At 41.7% G+C, this 17143-nt stretch overlaps 1 long non-coding RNA gene across 1 annotated transcript; it reads left to right on the top strand.

Annotated features, from left to right (window-relative positions):
• Positions 1-5807: 5807 nt before the first annotated feature.
• Positions 5808-6210, top strand: LOC120435392. Its single transcript, XR_005609697.1, has 2 exons — positions 5808-5914; positions 5987-6210. It is a non-coding gene; the product is annotated as an uncharacterized LOC120435392 (long non-coding RNA).
• Positions 6211-17143: the final 10933 nt, after the last annotated feature.

Below are 17143 nucleotides of genomic sequence, written 5' to 3'. Positions count from 1 at the left end.
TTAACAAAATGCGTCCCATTGTCTGATCTTATCAGAGTGGGGATGCCATATGTTGGAATGAAATGGTTGCACAAACATTTTGCTACTGAGATGGCGTCTGCTTTTTTTACTGGATAGATTTCTGGCCATTTTGAGAATACGTCTATGATCACTAGAGCGTATTTTGAGCCTTGGCATTCATTTAGCTCGATAAAATCCATGTGGATTGTATGAAGAGGATGAGGTGGTGTGCATTACATGCATTATGTTTTTGGCAAATCATGCATGTTCTGACAAATTTCCGAAATTTTATCTACCACCCCTCCCTCCTGTTGACACATGATTGTGTGTGTCAATAATGCTGCTGATATGTGTAGGGAGTTTGGTAGTATTGGTTTGCCATTACAAGTCATCAAATCATTTTCTAGCTGTGCTCCACCTTTTAACCATTTCCTTTGTTCTGTAGTTGGTGCGGCTTTTTGTTCATTTATAAGCACATCAAGTGCTATTTGCATTGAGGTGTCAGACATTAATGTCTGTAGTTTGTTGTGCTGCTGCTTTTGCGGCTTGATCTGCGAAGTTATTGCCTTTAGTGACCTCTGAGTTGCCTTCCTCGTGTGCAGCACATTTACATAATGCTAACTGTTTTGGCAACATTATCACTTCCAACAGTGCCTTTAAAAGATTTCCATGTTGCACTGGGTTGCCAGTAGAAGTAACCATCCCTCTATTCTGCCAAATTTTTGCAAAATGATGCACAGCTGCAAAGACATACTGGCTGTCAGTGTATATGTTTATGTCTTGTCCTTCATGCAGTTGACAGGCACGTATGACAGCCGTGAGTTCTGCGCTCTGTGCAGAGTGTGAGGAAGTTAGTGCTTTTGCTTCTAAAACTGTGTCTACTGTGGTTACCGCATAACCTACACAGTTCCGCCCAAGGCTATTTTTGGATGCTGAACCGTCTACAAGGATGTTAACGAAACCAGCCTGTGGGGTGCTGTGAAGGTCAGCGCGTGGTTTTGTTTCCTCATCTAGCTTCCTAGCTCCTTTATACAGCAGTGTGCGTCACCATCTTGCAAAGTAGGGAGAAGTGTGCTGTCCACACTTTTCAATTCTGATGTGTGACTGTGAAAGCAAAATGCCTACATAGGAAAGTTGTCTGGCATGTGCCAAACTTCTAAGTTGGGAAAAACTTTGCATTGCTTACAGTTCATAGCTCACAGCTCTAAAACTAGGCATCAACAAATCATACGCCTAATCATTATGTGTCACTGTGATCTACAAGTATGATCACAAATTTGTTTTCCAAACTTACAAAACAAACAAACAAAAACAAACAAATTGCCTATGGCATCAAGGCTTTGCGTTCATGTTAATTGAGTGTAAGCTGCTTTCTTCATTGCAAGTGTTTGTTACAATAAGGTTTAATTCATGCATCTTATCACTGAGTTCTAAATTCAAACTATCTCATTTCTGACTCTTTCCAAAAATAATTTCACATATAACAATTTGAGTATGTGTTGTCTGTTCATTAATATAGTTGTCAATTATTTCTGTCATTATTTTTACCTTCTTTTGTTTATGACATGGCGGACATCTCTAAACAATCATGAGTTCAGCCTTCAGTTTCAACCCAATTATACCCTGTATTCTCGCACTCGCACTTTCCCAATTAATCTATGCTTTTGACGCTGTACTCAAGGTTCCAGGTTGAGAGAAATCCACCTGTATTGATACACTAAAACATACAATTAATATCATTTTCATTACTTTTCTTAAAACCTTCATTCGCTTCATCTTCTTAGAGTTTAACTCGTCTGTTTCTCTCTGTGAGCTGTCTTGACACACCACAGGCACACATATTTCCTGTTTCTGCAGACTAATCGAACTCTTTTGCCTATAAACCCTATAAACCCTCTTTAATTCTACTAAATCTTGATCTAAAACCAACACCTTTTGTACAAATCACACCCAATCACTCAAAACCTACTACTCACAGCATTCACACAGTTAAAATCACTCAAAATATGCTTCCATACGAGTATTTCAGACACGCTTTTCATAATCAGAAAGAGCAAGTCAAAGAAAAACAACTGAAACCTCTAATCATTCTCACAGCACACACATAAACTGGAGAAAATACTAAAACACACCGGCATCAGTAGTAACCTCAAGAGAGGTTACTACTGAAAGATATATAGTGGTCACTTACTGTACATCCACAGTAATGAATTCAAACTCTATTTATACAATTGTAGCAAAACCAGCATCTCAGTCACAGGCATTTAGCAACATTTGCAAACAATAGTTATAAAGCTCAACAACACTCTAAACCGAAAGCAACAATCTCCATGCGCGTCACCGCTCCTCATTAGCTTGGTAGTGTCCACATATTTAATTCAGCTTCTCAATCTTGTAGCTTTAGCTGTTGTATACAGGGTTTGGCTCATTAGTTGTTAGTATAGGTTTGCTCTTCATCTTAACAACGTCTCATCTAAGATGACAGGTTTACAAGCAGGTCAAGTGTCTCTATGCACCTGATTAGTGTAGTTATTTCCTTATTTTCTTCATCTCATATATCATTGTACAGAGTTTGAGCAAACCTTAAGCTTGAATCAGACTACTTTTAACTGACTGAGGTGCCTCTTCTTATTAATAGTATGTCATTATTAATGTTATCATTGTATTGTTTTTCCTTTTTTATAACAGCAACAGTATATTACAATACACTACTTTACTACTAATATACAATAGTATATTAGTTTATATTTTATTATGTATCCATCACGGGTCTGTGTGAATCTGCAGCTTCACACCTTCCCAAGCTGGAGACACTCTTTCCTTGGCTGAACAATGACACAGCCGTAATATACCTTATGCATCTCTTTAATTGTTTAATATATTTTCGTGTGAATTATCTGGTTTCATGCATTCTATTCATTCTAGGCACGGTCGTCATGCCAACTATGTTTCATTGTTAATACCAGTTTACAGGTTGGTATCCTTTCTATTATCAGTTTGAAGACATTAGATAAGCTCTAATTTAATTTAACCTTTTGTTTATTCCACTTCATTCCTCTTTCCATGCTTTAAAATATTACAACTCTTGTGTACGCTTTGTTTTCTTTTTAGCATCCTTTTCAGTATTTATTTCTGCTTGGAGGGTTTCTTATAATTTAGTTATACATTTTCCCTCCCACGTGGGACATTTAGGTTTTCTTTGGATTTCTCCATCTATATGCACTAATTTGTCTGGCGCCTGGACATTTTTCCTCTAACCACTGCTCGTCAGCAGTGAGTTTTGAAGCCTCGTTACCCATTATAATCCTTTACAACTACACAACTGCGGCACCTTCTCTGGCACGAGAATCGAGAGAGGTAGTTGACACGGCCTTCTACTTTCAAGCTATTCTTGAAAGCGGTGTCACTGCTACGTGATGAAACACGACCTTTTTCTCTTTTCACCAGTACTTGGGTGGCCAACAGTAAACAAATTAGTGGAATAGTTCAGCCTCCTTATTGTGCTGTAAAATCAACTTATTCCACCAACAAAAATAAAACAACAACAATACCTTTTCAACGCGTTCTACGTCTTACGGACGAGGTTTATCTAAAAATGCTTCCAGCCCTTTTTCAGGCGAGCCTTTACTTTTAGGAATGCTACCAGCCCCTCTGGGCGAGCCTAAACGTTTTACGCGAGGTGTCTCAGAGTGTTAATATTCACCTGGTTGCTGATTCACTGCCGGTCTCTCAGGTCTGCCTCATCGACCCCCACCGCTGTGGACCACTTTTAAAAACGCTGGCCAGAACCCGAATTCACGTCTGTGGACTTTTATCCTCTACCTAGAGAGGAGCTGTCGACAGACTTCAGCGCGGGCTTCTCACGACGTCAGGACTCGATGAGGTTTTCCTGTGGGGTCACACAAAAGTGTTGTGTCCCATCCGGCTCGAAGGACCAAGAAATGTCAGGAGATTTCCTGTATTGCAACTCAGGTCAGAATAAAGAAGCTCAGACAGGTTAACGTGTACACGGGTGAGACTCAGGGAGACTCGCGCCCTGGAACAGTTGTCAGCCTTTTATTCATAGCATTCTCAGAGACGTACAGGAAGAGATAAAATAGAACTGTGCTGCGTGCAGGCTTCCTGTTGAGTCTGCACAGAGCGTAACTTCCCCATTTAAGCTGAATACTAAAAGAGCAAACACATCCAGATAATGAAATGTACTTTTAAGCATAACATAATAAAAATCCCAAAATCCTAAAATCCCTTGACAAGTACCATTCACAGAAAGTGGGGAATGGCTACAATCACAGCATTGTAGGATGGCGAAAGATGTACCCTTGGGCCCCCCTTCTTGATTCAGAGATGGTCAGCATCCTGACAACCCGATGGACGAAGCTGTCTCTCAGTCTGCGTGTTCTGGCCCGGAGGCTCTTCAGTATCCTTCCTGATGGCAGCAAACTGAAGACGCTGCTGAAGGGATGAGTGGAGTCACCTGTAATGGAGAGGACCTTCCAGATGAGGCAGGTGCAGCTGCTCTCACTACCCGTTGTCATTTTTTCCTGCAGAACCCAGTGCAGGAGTCATACCACACAGTGATGCACCTGGTGAGGATACTCTCAACTGTGCCTCTGTAGAAGGTGCTCATAATGGGGGTTGAATCTCTTGTGCTTCTCAGTTTGCAGAGGAAGTAGAGTCGCTGTTGGTCTTCTCCACATTCAGGGACAGGTTGTTGTTGCTGTACCACTCTGCCAGATGGTTAACTTCACCCCTGTAGTAGATCTCATCGTGGGTCAGCAGAGTGAAGAGAAGGGGCTCAACACACATCCTTGGGGAGCCCCGTATTCAGTGTTCTTGGGCTGGAGGTGTTGCTGTCGGCGTACTATCTGCTGTCTTCCTGTCAAGAAATCTGGCAGCCAGTTATACAGCAAGGTGCTGATCCCCAGCAGATCCAGTTTGTGAATGAGTTGCTGGGGAATGATGATGCTGAAGGCTGAACTGAAGTCTATGAACAGCACTCTGACATATGAGTCTCTAGTGTTCAGATGTGTGAGGGTTGAGTAAGGGGCAGTTGAAATTCCATCATCGGTTGAGCGTTTTGACCGGTATGCAAACTCAAATGGATCCAGATTGGGGGAAAGCGATAATTTGATTTGATGCATGACTAACCGTTCAAAGCACTTCATAATGATGGAGGTGAGTTTGACAGGACGGTAGTCCTTAAAGCAGGAGGTAGATGACTTCTTGGGCACAGTAATGATGGTGGAGGCTTTGAGGCATGTGGGAACGGCGGCCTGACCCTAGTGATGTGTTAAAGATGTCTGTGAAGACATTTGTGAGTTCCACAGCATAGTCCGTCAGTGCTCGTCCAAGGATGTCATCAGTACCTGGAGCTTTGCGTGTACTGATTTTGGCAAGGGATCTCCACACACTGTCTGGGGATTTGTTCACCACGGTCTGCAGAGTGGGCTTGTAGTCTGTGATGGTTTGTATTCCTCCACTGCCTCCAAGTATCTCTGCTGTCGCTGAAGCTTTGCTGTAGCTGATGCCACGTGACAGGTTTGCCCTTGCTGTTCTTAGGCTCACCTAATTCCCGGCTCTGAAGGCTTGCATTTTTCAACCTTAGGAGCATTTAAACCTGACCTGTGAGCCATGGTTTCTGATTGGCCTGGACAGTGATAGTCCTGATGTCACGACCTGCAGGATTGGCAAGGTGCTGATCAGAATCTCTCCACTCCTAGCCCTCCTTCTCTTCTCTTTTTCCCTCTCTCCCCCCCCCCTCTCCTTCTCTCCCCTGTTTTGCCAGAACTCATGGCGGCTTCACACCCTCGGTCCACGCCTTCCTGGATTGGGAACACCTGGGCCTCATCAGACCAGCTGGTATATTAGAAGGAGGAGATCAGCTGTTCAACGCTGGATTGTTGTGAAGGCTCTAGTCAGTACACGTCTAGCTCAAGTTTCCTGTGCCTCCGTCTCAGAGACTTAACGAGTGTTTCTTTGTTCCTAGATTCCCCGGACCCGTCCCCGTGTTTCCCCGTGTGGAGTGTGGAAGGAGTGACTGGTCGCTAGCGGAGAAGAGAGAGGTTGAACTGAGCGTGTGTGTGATTTTCCCCGTTTTCCCTGGAGCCCTGGACCCCTGCCCCTCACGTCTTGTATATAGCACTAACCCCGCACTGTCTGTACATACACTTGGTGAAGATCTGTAAATAAACCGTCTCTGTTTAAACGCTACTCAGGAGTCCTGCGAGTGGATCCTCTAAGCAACCCGTGACACCTGGTCTCTGTGACATCATCGATGCATTTTGGGATGTAGGCAATGACAGTTTCTGTATATTCCTGAAAGTCTGTGGTGTTGTCGTGTGTGGCAGCCTGTGGTGGAAAAGCAGTCTTGCAGTGCCTCTGAGGACCCTTCTGGCCACACCTGTACCTGCTTACGAACTGGTTTGGTGACTTTGACCAGGGGCCTGTGGGAACCCATGGCACACCTAGGTTTCTGCCTGTAGTACTGACCCTTATGCAAAATAGGTGGAATTAAGACACAGTTCCAAAAGCAAACACAACTGATCAGTGCTGAAAGCGGTCCTGTTGCTGAGGTTGGGGTGATCCTGTAATCTCTTATGAACTACCTCCAACGCTTCTATGACTGGGATGCAAGTGAAGACAGATGTAACATCTCTCTCTCACTGTACATGTACTGTTTATAAGATTAGGGAAACATAATCTGCACAAACAAAATAATTTGCAGGACAAATGTTTGACATCAATTTTGTTCGATTTGAAGAAGGTAGGGGGGCCAACTTCACTCACATGTGTTTATAAGATCTGGGAAACCTGCAGTCAGCTGAGACTGAAGAAGTCACTTGGATGAGTGACTTAAACGTTTCTCCAACTGAAAATGTCCAGATGAACAGAATCAACCTTTTGGGATTTACTTACCTGGATGATTAAGCACGCATCAAGACGTTATTTTATTAAAATTTTTAAAATGATAGCAGCACAAACAAATTTTTGCAGTACAAACCAGCACAAACCTTTAACATCAATTTTGTTTGATTTGGGTAATGTGGGGGGGCTGGTTGGCCTTTTGACTTTTACCGTTTCATTAATATCTTTAAAACAGAAGCAGCACAAATGACAATTTTAGCAGCACAAACCAGCACAAACGTAGCACAAACGTTTGATACCACTTTTGTTGGATTTGAAGAAGGTGGGGGGGCCAACTTCACTCATATCTACATCTGGCCGAACCTACTCCCTTTCCCCTCCACCGCAAGCGGGAGAGGAAATCAGCCACAACCATCTTTGTCCCTGGCCTACGGACTACCTTGAAGTTAAAGAGCTGTTGGCATCCTTCATGCTGTGGAGCCACTGGAGCGGGGCGTGGTCTGAGCAGAGAATAAGCACCCCAGGAGGTAATAGCACAGGAAAACTGCCCGCTGGATCACCAGAAACTCCTTTTCTATGGTGCTGTATAACAGGTGTGTAAAACAGCGGCTCCCCACAGAGAGCCTCTTTGACCCGCACAAACGCTGCCTGGCACTGCCCCGTCCACTGGACCAGACTGGTGTCACCGGCCCAACGCGCCATATCGCCGGGCAATAGGAATTGCTCAAGAATGGTCAGCGGCAGCATGCGGGCCTCCTGCTCCGAGGGTCCAGGCTGCAGCCACCTTGCAGCTTCCGCACCCAGGAGAATGGCTGCTCCTCTCCGGACATCCGACGCCGATGTCAGATGTCATCAAACTTCCTTCGGGATGCCGGTGTTGTGCCAAAAAGTGGCAGACTCGGGGCTGCCATCTGGGCCTCCCCCGACAGCAGTGGCAGCAGCCGCGGCAGCCATTCCACCGCCGGCCAGCAACACGCCTCCACTGTGGCATGGAATGTCTCCAAAAAGACCTGCAGGTCTTCGGGCCCATCCGGTGCATGGTCACTGTCAGTGGCGTTGTTCTTTTTTAATTGTCTTGTTGACTTTTGTTTTAATAACTGAAAAATCTAAAATCTCTCTGTCCCTTCCTCTCTCTCTTTTTCTGTCAGTATTTAGTCAGTCAGGACTTTGTTTACTTTTTGTCTGTCAAATAACAAAACCTCTAACACTCACAAATAAGCACACAGCTCTCTCCATGCCCTTTTATACGATATATTACTTTATATGGTTCCTTAAAAAATTCTTTCAAGGTCAACTTGGACCTTGGATGCTGGTGAGAACTCTCCACAGAGTTCTGCTATGGCACAAAAACTGAGGGATCATGACAAACACAGTATATGAGCTTATTAAGCAAGAATAAATATTCATGTCTGTATTTAGAAATGACAAACTATTATGAATAATATAAATGACAAATTAAGTAATTACTAATATCTTACTAATGCCTGATGCAGTGTTACCTGTGTATCTTTTTTTCAGTCCCCACAGAGTTTCAAGAAATCAATGAATATGTTGAAATGCAGTTTATGTGGCCACCTTCAAGTGTGTTCAGTTTCTGTGCAGTTCAAAGACCTGTAAAGCTGTCATCAAAAACAACTGTTCTAAACCATCTTGTAAGTTGACCAAAGTTGACCAAAACCTCCAGAACTTTAAACAATGAAACATATCATAAAGATAGTCAACAGGGTCATATTTACTCCTTCAATAATCTGTTGACAGGCGGCCCCTTCTCATGTAGCCACAAGAATGTGATGTGTGTTGTTGGTGAGTTGCACTTTCAGAAATGTACAGAACAGTTTGCATATAAATCAAACATGCAACAATAACAATCCCAAAAACGCGATTCCCACAGCCATGTAGACCCAATCAACAGGTCCCGGTAACTAATAATAATAAAGTTTATGTTGACAGTCTGCACAGTCTCTGGGTATGAGCAGCTCTTTATCTGCTTCAACTCTCTGGGAGTTGTTGAGGATGCTACAGGTCATTTCAGATCATTAACACTGTAGAATTGTGCGTGTGGTATGAAAGACTGGTGAAAATTTCTGTTATCTTTGGTGCTTTGAGATGTTTGTGTTCAAATTTCAAATTCTGCTAATTTCAGTGTCTGAAAAAATGGTTTGAACATGAGTTGACCAGCCATAGTTCAAAAACTTTGTCTTGAGAAGTATTCAAAATATGAAGATACAATTTCACTGCACATATGGTCCATATGTTTAACATTTGGACCATAAATCATTAAGCCGAAAATGCTCTAAACTGATGTGAGGTAGAACGATCCAGCTCAGTCATGAAGCTCTGTTTGAGTAGAAAAAAGCTGTTAGTATTTTTATTTCTGTATGAATGCCGGTGTAAATACTGTTCAATCAAAAAATCAGTTTGTTTTTCCACCACCCAGGTTTATTGGACCTTTTAAGATCACCGATCCACTTACCTGCTCCATGAATATTCATCTCACCTTGCACATTTCTCTTCCAGCCCTCACAGATGGCCTGTTGCGTGTGCTCCTTAATCCTATTTGAGCTTAGACATGACAGTTTCTCCATCACATGAAGCATTTAGGTCGTGTTACTGAACACCTAAGCACTCTACTACATTTGAACAGGGGGTGGTTGTTCGACCTGCTTTATATCAATTTGTAGAGCAGACTTTTTCATTTCACAACCTACAGCTTTGGTACGGATGATTTATGTCTGACATACCTGCTGTTTACTAGTCAGACCAACGTCAGTACAGCCTGCTCCCGTGAGACTGAAATATTGAGATTCAGTCATTTTTTCAGAATTCACTTGTCTATCCTAATAACAGGTTTTCGTCTAATTAAGGTCAGAATTCAATTGAAAGCTAAAAACCACATAATTATAAAGTAGTATTCCTGATAGTGTAAAACACTTTCAGAGACTCCTCAACCTTCCACTTCAAGTTTATGGGAGATTTTTCAAAATCCAGAGCACTAATATAATTAAATTTTTTGAAGGTATCACTAATGCTTGACAGCAGCTACTTAAACAATTACTTTTTGATTGAAAATTTTCCTTAGTTTGTTCTGTATGTTCAAACAATAAAAATAATAAAAAATCTTGCTAAGTACAAAATAAGCAGTTGGTAATAAAGGATTTGAAAATGTCCCAAGTATCAAAAAGATCCCTGTTTGGAATAAATATTTACAAGTTTGCAAGGTGCCATGAATTTAATTAAGAATTTAACTAAAAAAGCTAAAAGTATTGGGAGGTCTGTTGACTGCCAAAACCTGAAGTTCCTCAAGTCGGCTCTTTAGGCTGACTTCAAAAGCAAATTAGTCCTCAGTCCGATGAAAACATTTATTACTCTGCAAGCAACAACTAGCAGGTATCTGCGTGCACTGTGCTGGCTAGTGTTAGCTCATAACACTAAAGTGGAGATTAAAGATGGTCCTAGATTTGAACAGGCTTTTATGGCAGACTAACAGAAATCTGCTTCCTCGGTCAGCACTAGACTAAGTCTATTCCTGACTTAGCTAAGCTTGTTTCCTGAAGGAAGATTAGAGCTAGTCTAGGCATAAATTAAAGTTTAAATGAAACCTCCCAGCAGGCAGGTTTAACTTCAGATTGTTGTTTGCTGAAGAAGACACATGGATCACTTAAAGTATGTCAATGATGATCAGTGAATACCACCTGCTAGACAAATTCTTGTTGACAGAAGTGACCCACTGCGATTTTTTGATAACAGCAGTTTTTGAGATTGTTTTTAAATGCATAAATTGAATGATGTGGAGATCATTTCATTTTGGAACCCAGTCTTTCATCTGTTACCCAAAGAGGATGGCCAGTTCCAGTAAGTCTGCAGGTGCTCATAACTTTGTTTTTTTGGCACCTTTCACAGAGAAGCTGGGGATTTATGTGGGCTCAGTGAACCAACAGTGTGTGAAGTCGTTCACAGAGTATGTAAGGCTATTTGTGTATTGAGAAGACAGTATATAAACTTCCCAGATGCTGCAACCCAAGTTAATTACAAGGTACAGTTCTATGAATATGGGAACCCATCTCCTTATTTGACCTTGAGCAATTGGTTCTGTTGTTAGTTACTAATGTAAGTCTATTAGCCCCACCCAAACAACCAAAATAGTGACGTCACTTTAAGCACTTATTTCTTAAATGGTGTCAGGAAGAGGAAGATATTTTTGCTGCTATTTTTATAATCATCATTACCATTTCATTATTAATAGTGATGTTGCATTCAGATGCATTCAGATGTTCAAATATATTGGTATTATATAAGTCTTTATTACAGGTCCAGGAAGAACCACTTTAAACTGTTGAGTTGAATCTATAATTTTAAAGGCTTTTGAATGTTTTTTATATTCTTACACTGGAGTCTTCAGTGGGTGAGAAAACTGAGCTGCAGCGACAGGAAGTACATGTTTTGAAGTTACATGCTTTTGCAGAAGTGAAACTGAAAGCAGAGTCTGAGTGCAAGTACTGTGAGTAGGTTATGAAACTGTATTAAGCTTTTAGTAGAGGCTCTTGATTAAACATTTACTCAACATATTACATATATAGTTCCAGTTAGGGTATTACATGTAAGGATGAGCCTCGGTTCTGGTGAAAGGTCAGAAGTGCAACGGGTGAGATGAGAGAGCATTTAAGGGCGAGACACCCATACACACACATACAGACACATATAGTGAGTGAGAGGTCATGACACGTGACACGCAGTACACAGCACGCCTGCGCGCCCCATGCGTGCGCGCACACACATATTAGAGACTCATTTATATAGGTAAGAGTTTAATCATGTTTTGCTATAACTGCAAAGTGGGGTGCGTACGTGGTAGTCTGTTCCAGGAAGTACACCAGATGTCCCAGAGATAAGCGACAGCGAAGGCGAGCTGGGGGAAGCACCTGGGGTCGGGCCGAAGAAGATGTTCTTTTAAAACTGTGTCAAAGTTAACTGAACGTTTGTGGTTTTGCATTGACGTATGCTGTATTGTGTCTGAGAGGGGGGGGAGCAGTATCACTCCCAACCCTATAAAACCTTTGTCTGACTATTGTAAGATAGTTCAATACTGATTGGGCTGTTGAACTCACACATGTGTTCATTAAAATGTCGTCTAATTGCACCCGGCTGGATCTGTGGTTATTTTTGGATTCCTCCTCAATATTTTGAACCTTAACAATGGTCAATCACATGCCATTAAAATTCTCAACTTCACCTATGAACTGTTTTCAGTCTGGCCTTTATTTAGGCGTAGAGCTAAAGAAGTAGTGATAGTCCAGCATAAGCAGCTGTGATTGATCGCTGTTTACTTGGCCTCATCTCCTCTCATTTGACTCATTCAGCAGGCCCCTTTACCATTTTTGTGCTCCTGTTGCCTTTTGGAGAATTTGTAGTTAAATAATTAAATAATGTCCTGTTTTTGTTGAAGAACCCTATCAGTGCTTTGGTTTACGTGAATAATATCTAGTATTTGTATTCAGTATTTTTTAGTCTGTAATTATTTCTTGATTCATGGCTCTGTTAGTGTTGGTGCTCCAGTATCACTACTAGTTGTTCTGTCTGTACAGTGCACTGCAGTGGTGTTTCATAAGGGCCTGCGAGGCAGGACTGCCTGTGTAGTGAAACACAGACATCCATTAAAACATACCAAAGCAAAGTGATCTCTTCATCTTTATACTGCATTCTGTCATAAAGCTATTTTATGACTCTTTACAGCCATCCTTACTCCAGTACTGTATGTAGCCATGGTTGGCTATTGTCTCTGGATGCAGAGTTAACTCCTCTTTATTCCAGAGCCACTGAAATCTTTGTGGTAAATGGTAAATAAACTGGTACTTATAAAGCGCTTTTCTACTCTACTTGTAATTTATACAACATTCATACAGGCACTTTTTCTGTGCCTAAGTGCTTTCATGCACACTCCAATGAAGGCATCAGAGACATCTCTGTCTTGCTCAGGAATACTGCCATACCAACTGGAGCAGCGTTGTTTAGTGTTGGTTCTGCCAACACTTTCAGATTAGCATCACCTGGTTGACTAAATTTAAATCAAAGATATTGAGAGTTAACATGTCGCACAGAAGCTCACACTCAAGTCTTTTAATTCAGCTGTATTTTTTTAATAAATACATTAAAAATACTTTTTAAAATCAAGTTGCAGATCTGTATTTCTGGGTTGATTCAGATCTTTTTATTTAGAGAGGTCCCCACATGACTGCATTACTGGAGATTAAACAGAATATAAATTGTTTAAAGTGAGCCTAACCTGCAGCAGAAAGATTGATCCATATAACACTGATGGGGTGTATTTATCTACAGAATAATGCTTTTTGTTGAAACCAATTTTAGTTTGGATAACATGATATCGATTCATTAAATCCTGAATTGATTTTTTAAATATAAATGTTTTTTGCCCAAAACAATAACATTTCTGACTGTCTGAGTCAAAAATGAATCAGAATCGAATCAGTTATAGAAACTGAAATCGATACCGAGCCCCAGGACTCGTATGAATGTATGTGAATGGGTGAGTGAGACTTGTTGTATAAAGCATCTGTAAAGCAGATTAGAAAAATGTGATATTAAGAACCAGTCCATTTATCATTTAATATTTAGGAATATGTCCAATTTTTTCAAACATGTGTCAACTTGCAACTTTTCATGCTGAAAAGTCAGAAAATTACTTTACTAATTACTAAAAACCATTACTTTAAGAGTACCATTACTTTAAGAGCCCTTACTTGGTTCAGCTGTCTTAGCTCATTATAATCTGCTTTCTCACCTTCGTTTTTTCATTTAAAAAATTATTGAAAGAGTCGTTTTCAAACAGTTAACTTGTCATTTAAGGAGTCAGGGTTTAGAATGCATTTGGCAACTGACTCATCTCTGTGCTGGTCCTGTTAGACCTAGTGCAGTGTTCGACACCACTGATCACAATATTTTACTAAAGAGAAAAGTGAGACAGGCCAAATGGCAAACTACAGAACAGAGATCCAGAGTTTTATAACACTACTGTTTGCACTACAGCCTATTCCAACTGGGAGCTGGTTCCATAGTAGAAGGGTTTGATAGCTGAAGCCTCTGCCTTACTTTCCATTTCTGTATACCCCAGGAACCACAAGTTCCACTTCATGGAAAGTGAAGTGCTCTGTTAGGATACTAAGGTACTATGAGGTCTTTAAGATAACATGGGGCCTGATTATTCAAGAGAAGTGGGGAGAAAGATTTTAAATTAAATTCTGAATCCAACAGGTAACCAATGAAGAGACGCTAACATGGGAGAAATCTGCTCTCTCTCTTCCTTGTCCCTATCAATACTCCCGCTGCAGCATTCTGGATCGACTGAAGGCTTTTCAGTGAGCTTCTAGAGGAATATGATAATGATGACTGTAATAGTCCAGCCAAAATCTAATAAATGCATGTTTTTCAGCATCACTCTGAAACGGGATGTTTCTAATTTTAGAGATATTGCACAAATCATAGCCTGATTATAAATTATTCCCAGATTTGTGACAGTGTTATTGGAAGCCAAGCTAATGACAGTTAAAGAAAGCATCTCATCAGAGACAATGTTTCTAAGGTTTCAGGACCAAGTACAATAACCGCAGTTAGAGGTCATCCAGGCTGTTATGTCTTTAAGACATGCCTGTACTTTAACTAGTTGATTTGTATCATCAGCTTCGTGGATAAATAAAGATGGGTATCATCTGCATAGGAATTAACATGTATGCATTGTTTTCTAATAATATTGTCTAAGGGATGCATGTATAGTGCAAAATGTGTTGGTCCCAACACAGAAGTCTGTTGAACATGTGACTATTTACATGCACAATCTGGAATCTATCAGATATGATTCGAGCCGCTGCAGCTCTAAATGTCTTTAATACAATATTGTGGTCAGTGATATAAAATGCTGCTCTGACGTCTCAAAGGACAAGCATTAGTCACTAATGCTGTTCATTAGTACAGCCATAGTGGTTACTAACAGGGCAACACATTTAATTTGACCAATGACCATTTGTATGAAGACGAGGCAAAAATACTTTATGTCTGTTTTTCATTTAGTCATTACAGTAAAATCAGTAGTGTCAGACTGAGGAAAGATGCATGGACACAGGCTGTTGTGATAGAAGAAAAGATTGCACTTTAAGCCTAATTTTTACTACCTCTGGCTTAGATCGCAGCAGAATAAAATGGTCTAGTGAAGTGATGTATCTAACAGCAGTCTGAGGGCTTGTGTCTGTCAGCGTAAATGGAAATGCTCAGTGAGCTGAAACCAGCATCTGTCATGATGACAGTAAATCAATTGATCTGCTGTGTCTGCCTTTTACACCATGCTTGTTTTTGAGTTGTTCTCGTGTGTAGAATAAACCTAGCACTTAAACCCGACATCATGCAAGTGTGTAACAGGCACTCTGGTCCACTGTGTGGATGTCACAGTTTGTCTCTACTTGAGGCTTGAAATGTGCACGCACGCTCAAATCGCAGTAAGCTGCAGTACCAGCAGAGGGTGATATTTTATTTCAAGCCAACATGAAACGAGTCATGGGAAAACATTTAAAGAGACAGTACTGACACATGTAGATGTATATACACATCAGTCACCTAACTTAATGTTTCTGGCATAGAAGGCCTGTTATTACAATCATTATTGAATTTTCTTATTAATTCTATTGGTTAAACTTACAGTTGATTTTAGGATCAGTTTGTAAGCAATTAAGAATAGAATAGAATAGAATAGAATAGAATAGAATAGCCCTTCATTGTCATTGTACATGTACAAAGAAATTATGGGTGCTCCATGCAAACTGTGCAGGAGAAAATAAATGTATATATGTAAATATATGTGTATATGTATATTTACACAAAAATAAGACATCCTAGATCTGAATGAATTAAATATTCTTATTAAATACCTTAAATACTTTGATAATTTTTGTGTGATTTTAAACAATGGAAATCAAGTGTAGCAACCCATGAAGGTCTGGATTTGGAGTCACACTCAAAATGAAAGTGGAAAAACACATGACAGGCTAATCTAGCTTTGATGTAATGTCCTTAAAACACGTCAAAATGAGGCTCAGTAGTGTGTGTGGCCTCCATGTGCCTGTATGACCTCCCTACAACACCTGGGCTTGCTCCTGATGAGGTGGCGGATGGTCTCCTGACGGATCTCCTCCAAGACCTGGACTAAAGCATCTGCCAACTCCTGGACAGTCTGTGGTGCAAAGTGGTGGATGGAGCGAGACCTGATGTCCCAGATGTGCTCAATTCAGGTCTGGGGAACGGGCAGGCCAGTCCATAGCATCAATGCCTTCGTCTTGCAGGAACTGCTGACACACTCCAGCCACATGAAGTCTAGCATTGTCTTGCATTATGAGGAACCCAGGGCCAACCGCACCAGCATATGGTCTCACAAGGGGTCTGAGGACCTCATCTCGGTACCTAATGGCAGTCAGGCTACCTCTGGCGAGCACATGGAAGGCTGTGCGCCCCCCCCCCCAAAGAAATGCCACCCCACACCATTACTGACCACTGCCAAACTGGTCATGCTGGAAGATGCTGCAGGCAGCAGAACGTTCTCCACGGCGTCTCCAGACTCTGTCACGTCTGTCACATGTGTTCAGTGTGAACCTGCTTTCATCTGTGAAGAGCACAGGGTGCCAGTGGCCAAGTTGCCAATCTTGGTGTTCTCTGGCAAATGCCAGCACACTCTCCTCTGAGGAGCGGTAGAAGGCCAGCAGCAGCTTCTGGTCCAGTTTATTCTTCCCCAGGACAGGGAGGAAGTGCAGCTGCTGCTGGGTCTTCTTTACCGGGCGGTGGTGTTGTGGGTCCAGGTGAGAACAGCAGAGATGTGGGTGCCCAGAAACCTGAAGGTGGAGACAGATTCCACCCATTTTCCATTTATAATCAGAGGAGAGTGGACCTGTCTGTGCCTCCTGAAGTCCATTATGAGTTCTTCTGTTTTAAGAACATTCAGCTTCAGGGGTGGCCTCAAACTGAGCAAAGAAGTTGTTGAGCTCCTCTGCGAGTTTGAGGCTGCTGTTGGAGGTTGGGGGGGCTAGTTAGTTAGTTAGTGAGAGTTTGGATACCTCTCCACATCTGGCAGGGGTTGTTGTCAGTAAGGACGCCCTCTATCCGCCTCCTGTAGGCCTCCTTGGCACGTTTGATGGCCCTCTGCAGGTTGGCTCTGGCAGTGCTGTACAGGGAACTGCCTCTCAGCCTGAAGGCTGATTTATGAGTTCTGATCAGAGCCTGTAGTCTA

Source organism: Oreochromis aureus, linkage group 20 (assembly GCF_013358895.1).
Source record: "Oreochromis aureus strain Israel breed Guangdong linkage group 20, ZZ_aureus, whole genome shotgun sequence".
NCBI classification, from domain to species: Eukaryota; Metazoa; Chordata; class Actinopteri; order Cichliformes; family Cichlidae; genus Oreochromis; species Oreochromis aureus.
The sequence above is the reverse complement of the archived record's forward strand: the minus strand, read 5'-3'. Positions and strand labels throughout refer to the sequence as shown.